Raw genomic sequence first — 20,371 nt, forward strand, 5'->3', positions numbered from 1 at the left:
ATATATATATATATATATACACACAATACCTTATTATTAACTATAGTCATGTTTTGTAATAGATCACGAGAACCTATTTCTCCTGTCTAACTGAAACTTTGTTCCATTTGACTGAAATCTCCCTTTTCCTTGTCCACACCCCCTCATATATTGTATTCTTGAAAAATGCTAAGGGAGTAGATAGATCACAAAATGATAAATAACTATGTGAGGTAGTAAATATGCTTATTAGCTAGATTTAATCACACCACAATGTATACATATTTCAAAATGTCATGTTGCACACAAATACATACAATTTTATCTGTCAACTAAAAAATAAAACTACATTTATTTAAATATAAAAAAGAAGTAGCTTCATTTCCTAGATCTATATACTGAAATACTTTTATTAAAATAATAAAGTGTTGGGTGTAGGTTACAAAATAACTGAGGGGGAAGAAGCAGTGTACAAAAAAAGACTGGCCATGAGCTAACAATTTTGAAGCTTGGTGATGCTGAGGTTCATTATTCAATTTATTTACTTTCATTTATGATTGAAATTTCACATAATAAAAAGCTTAATAAATATATTTAATAGCTGTCTGTGTGCCTAGCTCTAGTTGTTATTCTGAATTCAGACAAGTAGTTTGAAAAATGTATGAATTCAACTCTAAAACATGAATGCTGACAAGCATATTAAAAAGGATAATAAATGGAGAAAAGGAGGAAACTAGAGCACAAGTGAGAAAAAATAGACTTGACTGGTAAATGAAGGTCTCTAAATGGACCATTGGAAGGGGTCTTAGAAACCAGGTAGTTCAATTCCTTTACTTTAGGATGAAGTCTACTGATGTCAAGAAGTCACAAGGCCCAGCCTTAAGCATTTCACTTTACTGCAGATACAGTGAATGCTCCACTGAAAACAGATTGCAAGAAAAGATTCAAATAATGCTGATTTCTAGCCGGGCTCGGTGGCTCAGCCTGTCATCCCGCGCCTTTGGGAGGCTGAGGTGAGTGGATTGCCTGAGCCCGCGGGTTCGAGACCCGCCTGGGCAGCGAGACCTCATCTCTACAATAAATCAAAAAATCGGCCGGGCGTGGGAGCGCATGCCTGTAATTCCGGCTACTTGGAAGGCTGAGGCGGAAGGATCGCCGGAGCCCGGCAGGTCGAGGCTGCGGTGGCCGGGAGAGGCCACTGCACTCCAGTCTGGGCGACAGGGTGAGACTCCGACTCAAAAAAAACAAATAAAATAAAATAAAAAATAATACTGAGTTCTAGGGTATCTAAAACTTGAGGCTGGCATGTTTGAGCATATCAGCAGGCATGCTACACCATTCAGTTACCAGATAAGCCTCTTTAGCTGCCACTTGGACACTTCCAACCACCAATATCACCTCCGTTCATAATGATAATGTCCAGTTTGTTTGTAGCAGGCACTGTTCCAAATGCTTTACGTATGCTAACTCATTTGATTCTTTCAACAACACTGTGACATAGAGAGACCCAATTATTATCCCCATTTTCAGAGATGATAAGACTGAGGCACAGAGAGGTTAAATAACTTATGCAAGGTCACATAGCTAAAAATGGTTAGTGATCCAGGCAGTCTTGCTTCAGAGTCAGTGCTGTTAAAATACTATACTATACGGCCAAGCACATTGTCAGTTAGGCATTTTTGCCATTCTCTTCAGGTTGCCCATAGCTACTAACTTCACACATCACCAGTGCCTGCTACTTTTCTTTATTCTCTCGTCACTTTTGAGAGACAGGCAGGGACATAAACAGAGGGTGTGATCTTTCTGGAATTGTACGGATCCATGCCATGTCCCAATTCCCAGTGGCTTGGCATAGCAACCGAATGTAGAAGCCACTGACTGCCATTATTCATGTGAGAATGCTACCAACAGTCTAAGTGAGAAAGAAAAAACTGACAACACCTTACATTTCCAGAGGACATGTAGCTACTTAGTAAATTTTACCTCAAGATAATAAAAATGAAATTCTTTGTCTATTTATCAAAAGACTACTCTTTAAAGCAGGAAAGAGAGCTTCCTTACCAATAAGAGATAAAAGGCAGTCTTAAAAAACACATATCCTAACAAAGATGAATAGTTACCAAACTCAGGGACTTTAGATTTGGAAGTCAGATGAAAACCGAAGGAGATCACCTGTTTAAAGATAATACAAGGTCATTTTCTTACATCTGAAGTGCTCTTTATGCCCCTGCACTGTGCTAAGTGTTTTCTATCCATTATCTCATTTACTTCTCACACTACACATAAAGAGCCTGAGATGAAGAAAGAAAGGTTGAGTTCATCAGTCCCAACTTACACGGCTAAGGAAGTGGCAGATCTGGACTCTGAAATTTTAACTATTTACTAAGCTGCCTCTCTCAATCTGAAAAATGGTTTATTATTTTATATAAGACAAGCTTTTGGTTGCCAATAGACTAACAGAATTTTAGTAACTGGAGGTCATCTGTTTGATCCTGCTTTCTATAGCAGCTTCAACATGATTAGTGAAAAGAAGGTGGAAAGAGAAGGAGAGTCTAAGATGATTACCATGTTTTTGCATTGCATGGATATGAGTGGCAGTGCCATCACCAAGCTACAGGATTCAGGAGGAGAAATAGCTTAGACGGTTTTTTTCTTTTTTCTTGGAGGAGTGTGTGGGGGCGGGGGGCGGGGATGGTGGTGGTGAGAGAGCTGGGGAAATAGGAGGTTTTTTGGTGTTTTTTTTTGAGTTGGAGTCTCACTCTGTCGCCCAGACTGCAGTGCAGTGGCTGCTCCTGGTCACCGCAGCCTCGACCTGCTGGGCTCCGGCGATCCTTCCGCCTCAGCCTTCCGAGTAGCTGGAACTACAGGTGCGCGCTACCACGCCTGGCTAATTTTTTGATTTACTGTAGAGATGAGGTCTCGCCAAGTTGCCCAGGTGGGTCTCAAACCCGCGGGCTCAGGCAAACCACTCACCACAGCCTCCCAAAGCGCAGGATTACAGGCTGAGCCACCGAGCCCAGCTAAATAGGAGTTTTCATGCATTTAATTTTAGAGTTTGTAATGCCAGCAAAATATCCAAGTGGAGATATACAGAAGGCATCAGGAGCTCAGGAGAAATTAATGAACACAGAGCTAGTTGCTAAAGATAAAAGATGAATAAGTCCTCAAGGAACTTACTGGCTAGTGTGGAATATAAACACATTAGAATTCATTTAGCAAATACTGATCACTTATGTGTATACAATACAGATAACAATACATGTAGCGTTGTAAATGCAATTATAGAGTTACCTATAAGATATTACAGTTAAGGAACAATATTCAACACAGACTGAGGAGTCAGAGAAAGCTTCTTGGAGAGAGGCATGAGCAGTAATTATCCAAGGAAAGATAGGTGGAGAAGCACAGGAGCAAACCTGTAAGAGTGGAGAGGACTAGCAAAGGCCCATTTCAATCACTGGCATAAGGTATTCCAGGAATTACAATCAATTTGGAATCTATAAGTGGGAACTGGAAAGAGATGAGGCTAGAAAGGTTGACAGGCAAGATTCCACGGGGTCTTTTTATACCATCCTAGAGATCTTAAACTTTATATTGTAGGCAATAGAAAGCCTGCAGTGAGAAGGTGAGTTCTTTATTTTAGCTAGAAACTCTGAAAGCTATGGGTGGGTGGTATAGAAGGTAGATTTTAGGGACAAAAGAGATCAGTTAGGAGTAATGAGAGAAACACTGGGAATTGAAGTGGTAACAGGAGTGGGAGAGAAAACAATAGATTCAAAAATATTCAGTAGGTAAAACTGGCAGGACTTTGTAAAAGACAGTATATCACTGCGTTTCTAGTTTTGTGTGAGGGGATGGAAGGTAGTACTACTGACAAAACACAGCAAATATACCACCAGGCAAGAAAAAACATAACAGTAGGAAAGATCAGGTTTGGGGAAATATTACTAGGTAAATTTCAAACATGCTGCAAGATATGCCAGCGAGTGGAAGTGTGATGACTTGGTGATTGGATAGATGAACCTGAAGATTAGAAGAGGGATCTGGGTGGGAGACACACACATAGATGTCTCCAAATATGCAAATTTTAGAATAGCCTGGGTCACCTAGGAGAATATGTAGATTACAGTGAAGGAGTCTAGAAAAGTAGGAAAAGAAAAAGACTACATACTTAGCGGGATTGAGGGAAGGCTTCACACAGGAGCGTGGGTGGAAGAGGTTGAGTATGTATGTAGGCTAAAGAAAAGGAGACAGCTTTACAGCAGAAGCTGAGGATAGAAACTTGAGGGAAGCCAGCAATTGAGGGGCAGGTGCTACAAAAAGGATGCTTAAAAGAAGTTTGAAAAATGCTCAGAAGAAAGAAAAATTAGGAATATGTTGCTGTGAAAGTTAAGAAAGAAGGTAGGGCCAGAAGTGTAAATGTTTCACGGAAACCAAGTAAAATTAGGACTGGAAGGTGCCCATTGGAGCTGGCAACTAACACCCAGGACTTAAAGTGTCAACAGGCCAGTGACTCTTTCCTCTTTCATTCACTGGTAGCCACATCAATCTGCGAATTCATACCGAACCTGGAAACAACTCAAGGTCCTAAGTTTTTTCTAGGTGCTCCTCTTATGTTATCCTTATGTTATGTTATAGGTGATTTGTTTAGCTTAAAAATATAAGACTTCATATATATATATATACATATATATATATATATTTATGTATAATTTTTTTTTTTTTACAAGCAGAGAAAAGCCTGTTTTATTTGCAGGACTGATCTATGTAACCACCGAGGTCACTATGTACAGACAAGAGCAGGAAGCCTTATTTCGTGGTCTCCTCCTTGGACAGTCTTGGTGATCCCTTTGGTCTGCAGGCACTTGTGTGCTTCCTTGGTCTTAGACCTGCGGGCCTCAGCCTGGCCCGCCAGGAGCTTCCTGCAGGCCTTGTCTGCCTTCAGCTTGTGGACGTGTTCCATGAGAATTCGCCTGTTCTTGAACACATTTCCCTTCACCTTCAGGTATAGGCTGTGATCCATGTGGTGGTCGATCTTCTTTGATTCACGGTATCTCCTGAGCAGCTAAGATCCTCATCCTCTCATCCAGGTCACCTCCTCAGGAATCTGCACCTTGGCTGTCCCCTTTCGCTTACCTATGCCCATGTGTCTGCCCTTCCGGTGGGCCAAGGTGTTCTTCTGGCATCAGCCTGGGAATGGGTAGTCACTGGCTGGAGGATGGTCAGCCCATCTTTGGTGTTCTAGTCTAGAACACCAATCTAGAAAGATCCTTTGGAACTTTGTCTACTCTTAGGTAGACTTTACTTAGCGTCACCAGAAAATTTTGTCAATAAGTTGTCTATATCTTCCCATCCAGTCACTGATAAAGCATTTGTGACATTCAATAGCTATATGTAGCCAGTTCTTAACTAGAACAACTTTTTTTCTACCTTGAATGGAAAGGGAGGAAATTGTTATGCACTACGTATTTTCACACATTAATTCCTGAAATCTACAAAAATTATGGGAGGTTTTTAAAAGTCATCTCTGTTTTAGGATTATAGACACTAAGGCTTAGGGAGGTCACACAAGCATTGGAACCCAGATCTGTCTTCAAAGCCCATGTGGTTTGTAGAAATTATTTTCATGAGTTTTGAGCACCTTTGCCTTGGCATTCAACTTACTCAATGTGCCCTTTTTAAGTTCTGGTAAATAGTGGGGGTGAGGAGAAGAACACCCTTCCCCTGACTTTCTTCCTCTTTTTTTGAATCGGGGTTCCACTCTGTCACCCAGGTAGGAGTACGGTGGCACGACCATGGCTCACTGCAGTTTTGACCTCCTGGGCTCGGGTGATCCTTCCACTTCAGTTTCCTGAGTAGCTGGGACTACAGCTGTGTGCCACCATGCCTGGCTAATTTGTTTTTTGTTGTTGTTGTTGAGACAAGGTCTCATTACATTGCCCAGACTGGTCTCAAACTCTTGGGCTCATGCAACCCTTCCACCTTGGTCTCCCAAAGTGCTGGGATTACAGGTGTGAGCCACTGCATCTGGCCCCTCCCCAATCTTTACATATCCAAATCCTACCATCCTTCAAGGACTAGCTACAACACATAAATTATGTCCTTGTCCCTCTTTTTCAGCCTGGAAGTGATGTGTCTCCTCTGAACTCCCATATCAATTTCTCCATTATTCTTTGTGGTACTTTTCACCTTCTACCCAGTATTCTAATTATTTGTGTATGTGCCTTATAAACCTTACTAGGCTGTATTGCCTTGGTTTTTAAACAAATATCAAAATAAGAGACAGCTCTATGTGGTTTACTTCTGCATTTACTACAAAAGCAATATTCTTGAGGCTACCGTTCATTGCATTACTCAACTTCCCCTACAAATGCATCCACTTAAGTTTATCTCACAAACAGTACAAAGAAAAACTGCTTATGACAATCTACAATATGTTTTTTCTTTGCCCTAATTTCCAGAAAGCTCATAGTAAATTCAGGACTCAGGCAACTAGCCTGACCTTAATGTTCCTTTAGCTTTTTGTCTGACATTCTTTTCCCTTTATATTATTTTACTAACGTCATTTATTCATTCATTCACTTATTCATTCATTTATTTTGAGTTGAGGTCTCACTCTGTCACCCAGGCTGGAGTACACTGGCACTATCACGACTCATAGTAATCTCGACATCCTGGGCTCAGGTGACCCTTTTGCCTCAGCCTCCTGAGTAGTTGGGTTTACAGGCATGCACCGCCACACATGGCTAATTTTTTATATTTTTTGTAGAGAAAAGGTCTCACTATGTTGTCCAGGCTGATCTCGCACTCCTGGGCTCCTCTCGGCTTCCCAAAGTGCTGGGCTTACAGGCATGGTATCAATCTTAATATATATGTTTTTAGATAAAGAGTCAAATTAATTTTGGTAAAAAAAAAAAAAAAGAGTATAAAACAAATGTCAACAACAGATAACAAGCCAAAGTGACTTGCAAATAGAATCTAAGTTTTCAGGCCAGGCATGGTGGCTCATGCCTGCAATCCCAACACTTGGGAGGCCAAGACGAGATAATTGCCTAAACTTAGGAGTCAGAGACCTGCCTGGGCAACATGGCAAGACCTTGTATCTACAATAAAATTTTAAAAAATCAGCCAGATCTATGGTGTGCACCTGTAGTCCCAGCTACTTGGAAGGTTGAGACAGAAGGATCACCTGAGGCCAGCAGGTCAAGGCTGCTGTAGCCATAATTGTGCTACTGCACTCCAGGCTGGGAGCTTGGGTGACAGAAAGATACTGCGAAAAAAAGAAAAGAAAAAAGAATCTAAGTTTTCTTTATGCATCTATTCTCATGACAATTAGCACAGTCCTTTGCATACAGTAACTGTACTCAGTTAATATTTGTGGCATGAGTGAATGAAGATTTGGAACTTATATATGGGCTTCAATCAACCATATTCCACAACTTACCATTTCTATTACTTTACAGTTTTTCAGTTCACTAAAAAATATTTTGACGAGTAGTTATATATCTTATTGAGGAGACTTGGCCCCTTTTGCCATTCTAAGAAAATCTTTTATGTTTTCTCTTTCCTAAGGAGAGCATAGCACTTATGGCACAGATTGCTAGATTTATCACAGCAGGAATGGTATACACTCCAGGATGTACATTCATCATCACGGCTTATTTGGATTTTTCTGGGTATTTTTTCCACCAGGTGGGGCAAGCTGCATGTGATTACTTTCTTGGTCTGACCAGCAAGTATGTCTTTCTCTCAGGATTATGTCCTGCCCAGTTATATGTGTTTTCCCAGCCCAAGTAACTCCCAAGTCATACATGTTCAGGATGTCTGGGTCCCTGCCCTGAGCTGAACCCAGGCCCAACCATGAGTAGTCTATCTTCTGCTCTGCCTCAGTTTGGTTGCTTCTGACTCAGTATCTCAATTGCTTTTATATCCAGACCAACATATTTAGAAGAGTCTTGCTCCTAGAGTATTCATTAATTAGATTATTACTCTACAGACTTATCAACTTGGTCTGTAAGGTACCAAATGACTGCTTGAATGCTCCCAGTCATGGCAAAAGAATTTTAAAAACACATGCCTTTCAACATATAGTTTCTCCTCTGCCTCTTACCTACCCCAGTATATACTCAAAATTCTTATGTGTCTGCTAGTTAAATACAGCCCTGACAGCTTCCTACTGCATATTACTCCACTCTGTAATTTTCTGATAACACAACTAGGTCTAAATTGATTTGCTTAACACTCAGACATAGTAATTTACCCTGACAACTGGATTTTTGCATAAATAAATTTGCAACCAGCTATTTCATTTAGGTTTTAAAATATCTATTTTCTACTGAAAGTTATATACCTGTAATTGTCAATATCAAAATGCCAAGCCTAGGCCTGCACTCCTTAGGTATCAGTAATGAACACTGAATTTTCAGTTTTATTACTGATGACATCTTTTCATCCATCCTTTCAATGAAAATATTTATTTAGCATCTATCATCTAATGACACAATGCCAAGAAGTGGAGGTACAGAAATGAACAACAGAAAAATTGGTTTCTGATTTCAGAAGACTTGTCAACTAGTGGGGAAGACAAATGCTATTAATACTATTTGTGCTATGGAAGTAATTACAGGATTCAGAGTGGCCAAATTTAGTAGGGGTCAGTTAAATCTACCCTGGATCCACTCATATTGATACCATCTACCACAATTGATCTATTTTAGAGATTTGTTTACTTTTTGGCTAGCTAACCACAATGAGGGCATAAACTCGTGACAGCAGGGCTAATTTCTATTTTGCCCACAGCTGTATTCCCAGAGTTTAGCTCAGTAGCTGGTATAGATTAAACATTTAATAAATATACATTCTGAATATTGGAAAACAAGTGAAATCTATATTTATTTCTAGAGTACATGAATACTTTAATGGCTGAATTAAATATGAAAAAGATAACCCAATAGGAAAATGGGCAAAAGACATAAACAAGCATAAAATACAAATGGTAAACAGATGTGAAAACATGCTCAAATTCATTAGTAAACACAGCTATATGTATATACCATTTTACAACTATCGAATGGCAAAAGGCCCAACAACACCAAGAGTTGCTGAGGATGGTAAATCAATGGCTACTCATGAACACTGTAATTAGTAAATTAGCATAACCACTCTGGAAAACAATGGGGCATTATTTGGTAAAGTTGAGACTGTACATTTTACAATCCAATAATTTTGATCTTAGGTCTATACTCACACATATGTATTAGGAGATATTTTAAGACTATTTATGGTAATATTGCTTGTAATAGCCAAAAAAACCAAAAAAACCAAAAAAAAAAACCCCAATACTCACTGACAAGAAAATGCATAGTAAATTTTGGAATAGTCACAAAATAAAAGATCTTACCACAGTAAAAATGAGCCACAGAAATATGAAACTAGTTTCATTATGTAAAGCTAAGTCATATGTTGTCTAGGGAAACATACACTTATGGTAATATTTATAAAGAAAATCAAGAGGGCAATGAATGAAAAATTCAGGTCAGTGGTTATCTTTGGGATTAGGAGAAGGGTTATGATTGTAGAGGGACATCTAAGGGACTTGAAAGTACTAGAAATAGCCTTATAACTATGGATATATTTTTTTCATTCTTTTAACTATATATATGTATATGTATATGCATTACATTTTTTGTGTGCAATATTTTATAATTTTTAAGATAAATGAATAAGTATTCGATGCTGGAAAATGTGGGGGAAGAGGAGAATGTTCCAAATAAGGGACTGGCAGGAATTAAGGCCAGGAGATAAGGACATAAACTCTCTGGCTGAAGCCCTGAGTCTTTTGAGTGAGAGGTGAAGCCAGGCAGGGTCAGACTGTACAGGGATTTATAAACTACCAGAGAGTTTTTATCTTATCCTAAGGTTAACGACAAATTAAAGAAGAATTTTAAACTGGAGTGTGACATGTTCTAATTGCATTTCATAAAGATCTCTATTTTGATGAGGAAAATATATTAGTGAGAAGTAGAAATGGAGGCTGGGACTCACGATAAGGGTGTGAATTATGGTGGTGATACTGGGAATAAAGAAAAGAGAAAGGATCTGAAGACTATCAGTGCTTGGTAGTTGGTGGAAAGGTAAAGGAAACAGAGAAAAAAGCAAGGGATGGCTCCCGGGCTTTTGACATGGTTAAATGGTGACAATGAGACAAAGAACAATGGCAAAAGACCAAGTTTATAGGGCAACATTATACATTTAGTTTAGGAAAAGGTGATATTGAGATTAAACAACACAGTAGGTATTCAACAAATATTTGTAAAATGAAAAGGTGACCTACTATGAGATCTCCAAAAGAACTGTCAAATTGGTAGCTGAAATCAAATATCATTCATTTCTTTCTTTTAAAAATAATTTGTGTTTCTCCATTTTGTGCCTTGGCAGAGAAGGTTATAAGACCTTAAAAAGAACCTGTATGCAAATCTAAATGATGTACAGATATACGAACCTCAGAATTAGAAGGAGAAGAGCTACACAGCCTCTATTTATAGTATGTTATGCATTGTAGCATGCAGACTTCTCCGGAAAGCAGCGACTATTTCAATCACTACAAGTCTGCTGAAGATGTGAGACAGAAATAGAATTTTCTTCTTGGTCTTGACCACAGATGGGATTGGGTATTAAAAATACCAGCAAAGTGTGGCTGGAAAATATGAGGGCTTTCTCTTGAATGCCAAGCAGGAAGTACAGATAATCTCAAAATGGGTGGAATGGGCCAGGCTCTTTCTTCTCAAGTAAGCTACAATAAATCAGAAACTCATATTTTGTAAATTAGACTTTTTTTTTAAATACTTCTTTCAGTTTCTGTATTGATGTCCTTTTTGTTTCACTTAATAATTTGAAGAAGTCTTTAAAAAATGTCTGCTTTCATGATGGATAAAGGGCTTAAATGTGAAAATGAAATATAAAAGTACTAGAAGAAATGTAGACAATTTAAAGAATGCATAATCTTAGGGTAGGAAAGGGCTTTCTAGGCATGAGATCAAAGGCAAGAGTCAAAAGGAAAAGACTGATATACCTGACTAAATAAAAAATAACAATTTTGTAGGGAAAAAGCAAAAAGCAACAATAATCCATGCCAAAGTTCAAAGAAAAAAAATGGCAATATCTAGGAGGGGCTCTGACAAATTAATAATCCTAATTTTAAAACTCCCAAAATAAAACTAGGCAATTCACACAAGGAAAAATAATAACTAATATTTATTGAGATCTTATGCTAATGTGGTAAACTGTTTACTAAAATGGCCTCAATTCTCTACTCATCTATGCATCTATGCCTCTTACAATGTGAGTTTGTCACTTGTCCCATCAATATATAATTTATTTCCCCATTTCTCACATCTGGGCTGCTCTTGGGACTTCCTTTGGTAGAACGTGGCAGAGTTGATGGTGTCCAGTTCCAAATGTAGGCCTCATATATTTCCCACTCTCATGGAACCCTTCCACCACCATGAAAACAAGACAGAGGCAGCTTCTGGAGGATGAGAGATTATAGGAAAGAGAGCCAACAGCCCCCGTTTGGACCATCCTACATCTCAAAATGTGTAAGAGAGTCCCACCAAGATCAGCAGAGCTGCCTACATAACTCACAGCTGACTATAGGTACATGAATTAGTAGAGACAAGAAAAACTGCCCAATCAACATGTAGCAAAATAAACATTTATCATTGTACTCCACAGAAATTCAGTGTGCTACACAGCATTTTTGTTGCAACAGGAATGGATATAGCCAGGCAGTGAGTGTTGAAGGTGTTCTATACAGAGGTTACCAAAAAAATGTATTTTTTAAGAAAGAAAAAACTTAGTTAAAATTGTAATGTTCAATGTATACCAATAACAAAAGATGACTAAAAGACATGCTTGACTTCTGCGAATATAAGAGGTGCTAAAAGGGGTTACCATCAGCATTCAGACACTTCTGATTACAGCGAACTACTGCTTGAGCAACGTTGACCAAAAGTGTCTACTTTATTGCTGCACAAGCTGTTTCAATTTCTCCTCTAAGTACCACCACTATAGATGGTTTTCTCAGTACATCACATCCTTTAAGGTCTCCTGTAGGTAGAAGTCAAGGGGTGTTAGATCAAGAGAATGTGGGGGAAACTCAACTGCAGTGTTCTGTTCAATTAAACTGTGCTTCATCAGACCAGATCGTTTTCCCCACAAACTCCTCATCCTCTCGAACCATATTTTGGAACCACTTACAATACTGCACCCTTTGGTCAGGGTTGCCTTCAGTCCGGTGCATGTAATAATTTTGGGATGCAAACTTTCCATTTTGCTGTTGTAAGCATGAGTTGTATACTTGTTCTGCTAACTCCCATCTCACACGCACATTGTTCAGTTGGCTTCTGGGGCAAACGTGTAAACTGTTACAACACCATAGCAGAAGCAGGATGTGTTGCTGTGCGAGGCCTCCTGGATCTTCGCTTGTGCACATCACACACAGCACCATGTGTCTCAAACTTATCACGAGCCGGGTTCGGTGGCCCAGCCTGTAATCCCACGCCTTGGGAGGCTGAGGTGAGTGGACTGCCTGAGCCCGAGGGTTCGAGACCCACCTGGGCACCTTGGCGAGACCTCATCTCTACAATAAATCAAAAAATTAGCCGGGCGTGGTAGTGCGCGCCTGTAGTTCCGGCTACTCGGAAGGCTGAGGCGGGAGGATCGCTGGAGTCCAGCGGGTCGAGGCTGCGGTGGCCGGGAGCGGCCACTGCACTCCAGTCTGGGCGACGGAGTGAGACTCCAACTCAAAAAAAAAACAACAAAAAAACTTATCACAAATGTGTGCAGTTGTTAGGCATGCTGGAGGTTCTACTGCATACTCAACACCTCAACTGTCCTACTTCCGCGACATTCTCAAATTTCTAAAACCACTTCAAAATGGTCTCGCACTCCTCAGACGACAACTGTGCTTCTGCCATTTTCTTTGATGGTCCTGCCTGTCGCAAGATGATGCTAGCATTAATTTGATTAACGCCATGTTTTGGGTGAATGTCGTATTATACATTGCTACAGTAACATCTCTTAAAATGTGTATACATTTTTTGGCACCCCCCAGTATTTATCGTTCAATCTTAATAGGTGGGTACAATTTTTTCCTGTCTCATCTCATCTCCTACTTATCTGCCTTTTATTCTATTTTAGTCACAATGGCCTCTTCATTTTCTCCAGCTTTCAGAGCTTGGTATGTGCTGTTTCACTCTGCCCCAGGTATTCACATGGCACAGTTCCTCATTTTTCTTGGGTTGTTATTTGAATATTACTTTCCCAGTGAGACTTTCCTGTTGACTCTATGGTTTTATTCCCAACAATACTGAGTGTTCCCCTTTGCTGTTTCACTTTTGCTTCTTAGGGCATTTTCCCATCTAATTTGCTATATATTTTCTATAGTAATCTCTCTCACTAGAATGTAACACAGAGATTTGTGTTTGCTTTGTTCATTTGTAATCCCAGATCTAGAATACTGTTTGGCATGTAACAGACATCCAGTAAATATCTGGTGAATGAAAAAAATTAACCAATCAATTCCCAATTTACTGATAAAGAAACAGAGAACTTAAGTATGCTTGCCTAGGATCACAGTGCTCATCAGTGGCAGGACTTGCATGCAAACTCAGGCAAACGGGATCCAGATTTCTATAGTCTAGTCAACAATACTACATGCTCTCTGTAATGAAGAGCTTGGCATAAACACATGTATTCAATAAACATCAATTTTCTTTGTTCTGCATATCTTTAACCTAGGTGCTTATCTTCATGGAAGTTCTGTGCTTTATCTTGACCAAAGAGGTGATAATGTGTAAGTCTGAGAAAGAACTAGGATGTTTCTGACCAAAAACAGGGTTAAAGAACAACATCAACAAAAATCTCCCTTTATGACTTTGAAAATCCATTTTTTTTTTTTTTTTGAGTCAGAGTCCCACTCCATCATTTAGTCTGGAGTGCAGTGGCATGCTCACGGCCACTGTAGCCTCGACCTGCTCAGGTGATTCTTCCTCTTCAGCTTTTCAAGTAGCTGGAACTACAAGTGTGAGCCACCATGCCTGGTTAATTTTTTAAATTTATTGTAGAGACAAGGTCTGAGATGCCAAATTGCCCAGGACTTGAACCCCTGGACTCAGGCAATCCTCTCACATCGGTCATCCAAAGTGCTGGGATTCGCCCAGCCTGAAAATTCATTTTTACAAATACTTTCAGTCTAGCATTTGATACTTGTAGGCAATTACAACACTGTCTTAATTAGACTTTTTTCCTCTATCACTGTTACTCTAACATTTTAGACGTTATACCTGGATTTAGGGGAACAATTTCAATTTTATTTAATTACTCTCAGACACACAGATTTTGTTAAATTTATGAAGCACTGTAATTTAATTTGTCTGACTTTCTAAGATTTTCCATATGAATAAATTTTCACATCAGAAAACAAATAACATTTTGGTTTTTAGACAAGTACTGAATTTATGTTAAGGAGTTATGCTCATTGAATAAACACTCAAAAATTAAAAAGAAATGTAAACTAGAGTAAAAGTAGTTTCCACTTATTAAACTGGTAAGGACAAAAAAAATATTAACATGTACTCAGTGTTTATAAGGATATGGGAAACTAGTATTTACATACTTGGCTGGTAAGCATATAATTTGGGAGAAACTTTTTGAAGGAAAAAAGGATAATAAGTACCAAAGGCCTGAAGGATATGCTTGCTCTTTGATATACAGATTCCATTCCTAAGAACTTACACTAATAAAATAATTAAGAATTTGGAAAAAGACAATTAACATTTATAGAAAGAAGCTGGGAATAGTTGACATGTCCAAATATATGGATTAATCAAATTACATACATCCCCAAAAGGACTATGTTGTAGCTATTTTTTATTATTAAAGGATGTTTATATTATATTACATTAAAAATTATAATAGATGTAGCCATCTCATATTTTTAAAAAATGGCCAGGTGGGTGGTCCATGCCTGCAATCCTAGTTACTTGGGACAATGAGGTGGGAATGTAACTAAGAATGTAGACCTGTAAGTGCATTTTTTTTTTTTTTTTTTTGAGTCGGAGTCTCACTCTGTCGCCCAGACTGGAGTGCAGTGGCTGCTCCTGACCACCGCAGCCTCGACCTGCTGGGCTCCGGCGACCCTTCCACCTCAGCCTTCTGAGTAGCCGGAATTACAGGCATGCGCTACCATGCCCAGCTGATTTTTTGATTTACTGTAGAGATGAGGGCTCACCAAGTTGCCAGGTGGGTCTCGAACCCGCAGGCTCAGGCAATCCACTCACCTCGGCCTCCCAAAGTGCAGTTTAAACACCCCCTCTTATTTTGTCCTCTTCCTTCCTCAACACCTGCTCCTTCACTCATTCCCCAGCATCTTCTGAGATTGTGACCTTGTAACCTGTGCTTGCTTCTCTAACTATGTTCTTGCTTAAGAAATTCCAGAGGCTAATCTTGCAACAAACCAGACGTGGAGCCTCGACTGCAGAATCCTCTCACCTGAGGAGAGTCATGGATGGTTGATCTATCACCAGGTCACAGTTAAGATGCCGTAAGCTACACTCCTGGCAAAGAGAATATTCAAGATAGCCGTCAGAACAAAGACATGTAGACCCTGTATCCTGCGCCACTCCCATGTGTTTCCCATACCAAGTTTCCCTTTAAAAGCCCCACAGTATAACAGAAAATCTGAGATTATATTTGGGACATTAGTCTGCCATCTCTTCAGGTTGTCAGCTCTTGAATAACTTGCTTTCTACCAACTCTCAGATTGCTTAAGCCCAGGAATTTGAGGCTGCAGTAAACTATGACTGTGCCAATCACTGCACTCCAGCGTGGATGACACAGTGAGAGTGAGACTGTTAGAAAAAGAGAGAGGGAGGAAGGGAGGACAAGAGAGAAAGAGAGAGAGAGAGAGAGAGAGAGAGAGAGAGAGAGAGAGAGAGAGAGAATGAGAGCGGGAGCAAGAGCAAAAGAGAGAGAAGAAAAGAAAAGAAACAACAACAGTACATAAAAGAGATTTTGGAAGGTGCTAACAATTGGTTCTTCTAGATAGGTGGATTGTGTATACGTTTAATATTTTCTTTTGCTTATCATTATTTTCTAAGTTCAAGTTTCCAATAATGAACATACATTACTGTCATAATTTTTAAAACCAAACTATTTTATTTATTTATTTATTTATTTTTGAGTTGGGCTCTCACTCCCTCACTTAGGCTAGAGTGCCGTGGCATGACCACAGGGCACCACAGCCCCGACTTCTTCGGCCCAAGGGATGTTTCTGACTAATTTTTTTGATTTTTTTTTGTAGAGATGAAGTCTCATTGTGTAGCCCAGGCTACATAATCTTTTTTTAACAAAAGAGGAAACTAGTACTATTACATCTCTCATTTTGGCTAAATACTGTTGAATTACCCTTCTCATTTGCTCCTCTGACCACGTCATCCATTTCTCATTCTATAATACACATTAGATTTTGCTTAGTTCACATGCTGTGCAATCTGGCTGACATAGGAGAGGGAATTCTCCTGGCTTAATTGCTACGGCAGTGTAGAGTTAAATAAAGAAGCTTAGATATTATTTAGTCTAGTCCTCTTCATTTTACAAACTAAGGAAGCTGAGAGAGGTCCAAAAGAGTAAAGATTTCCTTAAGGCCACAAAAGGGAGTTGAACGACAACTACAATATACTGTCCATATTCTCAGTCCTCTTAGTCGCAAGAAATTGGCTTAATACCCCCATCCATGACCTTGGCTGCCAAGCTGGCCTTGGGAAGGGAGTATAGCAGCTTTGCCAACAGGGAAACCCAAGGGAAACCATAAGTCAGTTAAGTAAAGGCCTAGTTACTCTTATAATACCAACAAGAACTCTCAAGTGTCAGGAAACAGGAAAAACACATCAGGAGAACACAGGGGGCCATGCTGTCTAGTATTAACTCTTTTGGAGGTTACAGATTTTGAAACAAAGAGGAGATTCTGCGATTAAGTCACTTAAGTCCTAAATTGAAGATTACTGTATATGATGATAAACTGCAATATATGCCCTTAAGTAACAAAAGAGATATAGTTATGGTAGGTTCTAACAAGATAACAATTGGATGGCCTTTACGTATTATTTTCATCCAAGCATACACAAAGAAACTGGATACCATATACCAGTGGCTCTCAAAGTGTAGTCCACACACCTTTGGGGTAGAGGCATGAGGAGGGATTCCTGAGATCCTTTCTAGGAGTCTGTGAAGCAAAAAAAACTTTCATAATAATACTATGACATTATTTATTTTTTTTCCACTTTGTGGACATTTGCACAGATGGTGAAAAGTAATGGTGGATAAAATTGTTGGTACTTTAGCACAAGTCAAGGCAGTAGCACAAAACTATACTAGTAGTTATATTCTTCATTGCTCTCCATTCTTGATCAAAATAATGTCAATTTTACTTTAGAATGTCCTTGATGAAATAGCAAAAAATATAACTTTTAGCTCAACCTTTGAGCATACATATGTGGTCAAGTAGACATAAAGCATCTCTGCATACAGTATCGTACAATGTTGTCCAGAGGATTTGGTTGCCTAAGTCAAAAGCACTTGTGCAACTGATTGAATTTGGAGCTGAAGTAGCTGCTTTGTTCATAGAGCATTATTTTTACCAGAAAAAAATTATTGACATACAAACCAGGGTTACTCAGAAATAAAATATTTGGCAGAAATTTTGTCAAAAATGTAACAAACTTAATCTATCACTTTAAGGAAAACAACTGTCGGTATATATTGTCAATGACAAAATCCCAGCTTTCAAGTGAAAATTAGAATTTTGGAAACTCATATTTGCAGCTGTGAGCTTGACAGTTTCCCAATAATTGAATATTTTTTTGACAAGATGGATGAGAACATTAAAGAATATTATTGTTTGACATTGTGTAATGAAATATGTCAACATTAGGAAGACCCATATAACACAGTGAACCACTGATTTCCAAATGACCCATGCTTGATGTTACAAAATCATACATGGATAGAAGATCCATTCCAAGTATAAGATGCACCAATGAAATTTAATATAACAGAGTAAGAAAGGATACTGAAATAGTTTCAGATACTACTTTGCTACTAACCTTTAAAAAACTACCATTTGTTAAACTTTGGTGTGGTGTCACAAAATATCCATGATTATCTTAATATTCCTCTTTCCAGCTACATGATTGTAAAATTTCTTCATCTTCTTATATCAAAAGACAGTGAAACAGATTAAATGCAGAAGCAGATGTAAGAATCCAGCTACCTTCCAGTAAGTCACACGTTAATTTTGCAAAAATGTAAAACAATGCCACTTCTGGAATGATACTTATCAAAATCACAAAATGTAAGTGTTGATGAAGATGTAGAGAAATTGGAATCCTTGTGTATTGCCAATGGGGATGTAAAAATGGCACAGCCATTGTAGAAAACAGTATGGTAGTTCCTAAAAATTAAACATAGTGTTCCCATGTGATTCAGCAATTTCCACTTCTAGGTATGTAGAGTATCTCAAAGAATTAAAAGCAGGGACTTGAACAGATTTGTGCATGCCAATGATAAGAGCAACATTATTCACAACAGCCAAAAGGTAGACGCAATCCAAGTGTCCACTGATGAAAGAATGGATAAACAAAATGTGGTATAGCCATACAATGGAATATTGTTCAGCCTTAAAAAGGAAGGAAATTCTGACACATGCTTCAGCATGGATGAACCTTAAAAACATTACACTAAGTGAAATAAACCAGATACAAAAGGACAAATATCCCATTAATATAAGGTACCTGGGATGGTCAAATTCATAGAGATATAAAGAATAGTGGTTACCAGGGTTCGCGGGAGAAAGTAATGTGAAGCTATTATGTAACAGGTACAGAGTTTTAGTTTGGGATGAATAAAAAATTCTGGAGATGGATAGTGGTGATGGTTGCACAACAATGTGAATGTACTTAATGCCACTGAATTGTCCACTTAAAAATGATTAAAAGGGTAAATCGTTATATTTTACCAAAATAAAACAATGCCACACTTCTTACTGATTTCAGGGAGGTGGTTTGGAAGATAGTTATTTTTCATTAAAAATAGTATTTACAGACATAGTGCCTTTATTACTGTTTTGTAAATTAAGAAATACTTAAAAAGTTTCCAAGCTTTAATTTCTAATATGGTAAATATGGACAGCTATAACCCATATAAACAGAAGCTCTAAGGTTCTCAGTACTATTTGTGAGGTAAGGAGGGACTGAGACTAAAAAGTTTGAGAACTTCTGTCTTATATGAAGATTTATTCTCTCTTCTCACACCTGCATTATGTGAAGACCTTCGTTTGTTGATATAGCTTCATTTGACAGCAATATCACTTGCAGCCTGGAGACTAGCAAAAAAAAAAAAAAAAAAAAAAAGGACAGCCTGAATTGTCACAATCATCACATCAGCTCTATAATTACTATTGTTCCCTGGATGCACCACGACTATATGGACAGCGCAACACAAACCTCCATCCACACAAATGATTGGCAGTGTATAAAAGAAAACTGTAAAAGGCTTAAACGCTGATATGTTCCAAAGCAGTTTTGTAGCTTTCTAACAAGAAACACCCACTTTCTTTTTTCTCTTGAATTTTCATTTGGATTTCCAGTTTCGGGCAGATTTGGAAATGGGGACGGTGGCGGCATTGTTTCTGAAAACCAGCGCCTCCGTGCAAAGAATTGAATTCTCTCACCATCTTGCTACTGGTCTGTTGCAGAGGGGTGTGGTTAGAGTGCTAGGAAGCAATCCAAAACAGCAGCTGAGGCTGCCCAAAGCCGTGTCCAAGCAATCATTTTCTCCATTTTGGGCCAAGTCGATTTGCCCCAGCAAGGGGCAGAATGTTTGCTTTACGGGGAGGAGGAAAGTAAAAATAAAATTATAAAGTACGGACGGAAACCAGCAACCCCTAAGCAGGTTTCATGCTGCGTGGATGTTAAACGACTGAAAGGCCAATGATGTGCGCGAGGGGCAAAAGAGATCTGTTAATTCGGAGTCTACAGCTGCGGTACTTTTGATGACAGGTCTGCGGTTTTGGGTGGGGGCGAACGCGACATGGTTTTCTTATCCGGACCGTCTTCCTGCATTCGTTTTGGGCCGCGCCTGTGACGAGTCTCGCGGACTGCGGCTGAAGCAATCCCAAACAAAGGGGAATGATGGATGCCCTCCCCCAGGGCGGAGGAGGAAAGGTGGCCGGCCCCAGGTGGCCGCGCCAGGTGTCTCTCCGAGGTCGGCCGTGCAAGCCGCGGGGAAGGGAGGGTCCCAGGGACGTCGCGGCGGGGAGGCCGGGCAAGGCTGG

At 39.2% G+C, this 20,371-nt stretch overlaps 1 protein-coding gene across 1 annotated transcript in view; it reads left to right on the plus strand.

Moving 5' to 3' along the window:
* Positions 1–19,815: 19,815 nt before the first annotated feature.
* SGTB (small glutamine rich tetratricopeptide repeat containing beta) overlaps positions 19,816–20,371 on the plus strand; it is a 46,872-nt gene continuing 46,316 nt past the window's right edge. Inside the window, exon 1 of the mRNA XM_008049767.2 lies at positions 19,816–20,096. The gene's annotated coding sequence lies outside the window, so the exon portion shown is untranslated. The remainder of the gene's footprint in view (positions 20,097–20,371) is intronic.

The sequence above is a fragment of the Carlito syrichta genome, unplaced genomic scaffold (genome assembly GCF_000164805.1).
Source record: "Carlito syrichta isolate Samal-C Ts95f unplaced genomic scaffold, Tarsius_syrichta-2.0.1 Scaffold136712, whole genome shotgun sequence".
In the NCBI taxonomy this organism is placed as follows: Eukaryota; Metazoa; Chordata; class Mammalia; order Primates; family Tarsiidae; genus Carlito; species Carlito syrichta.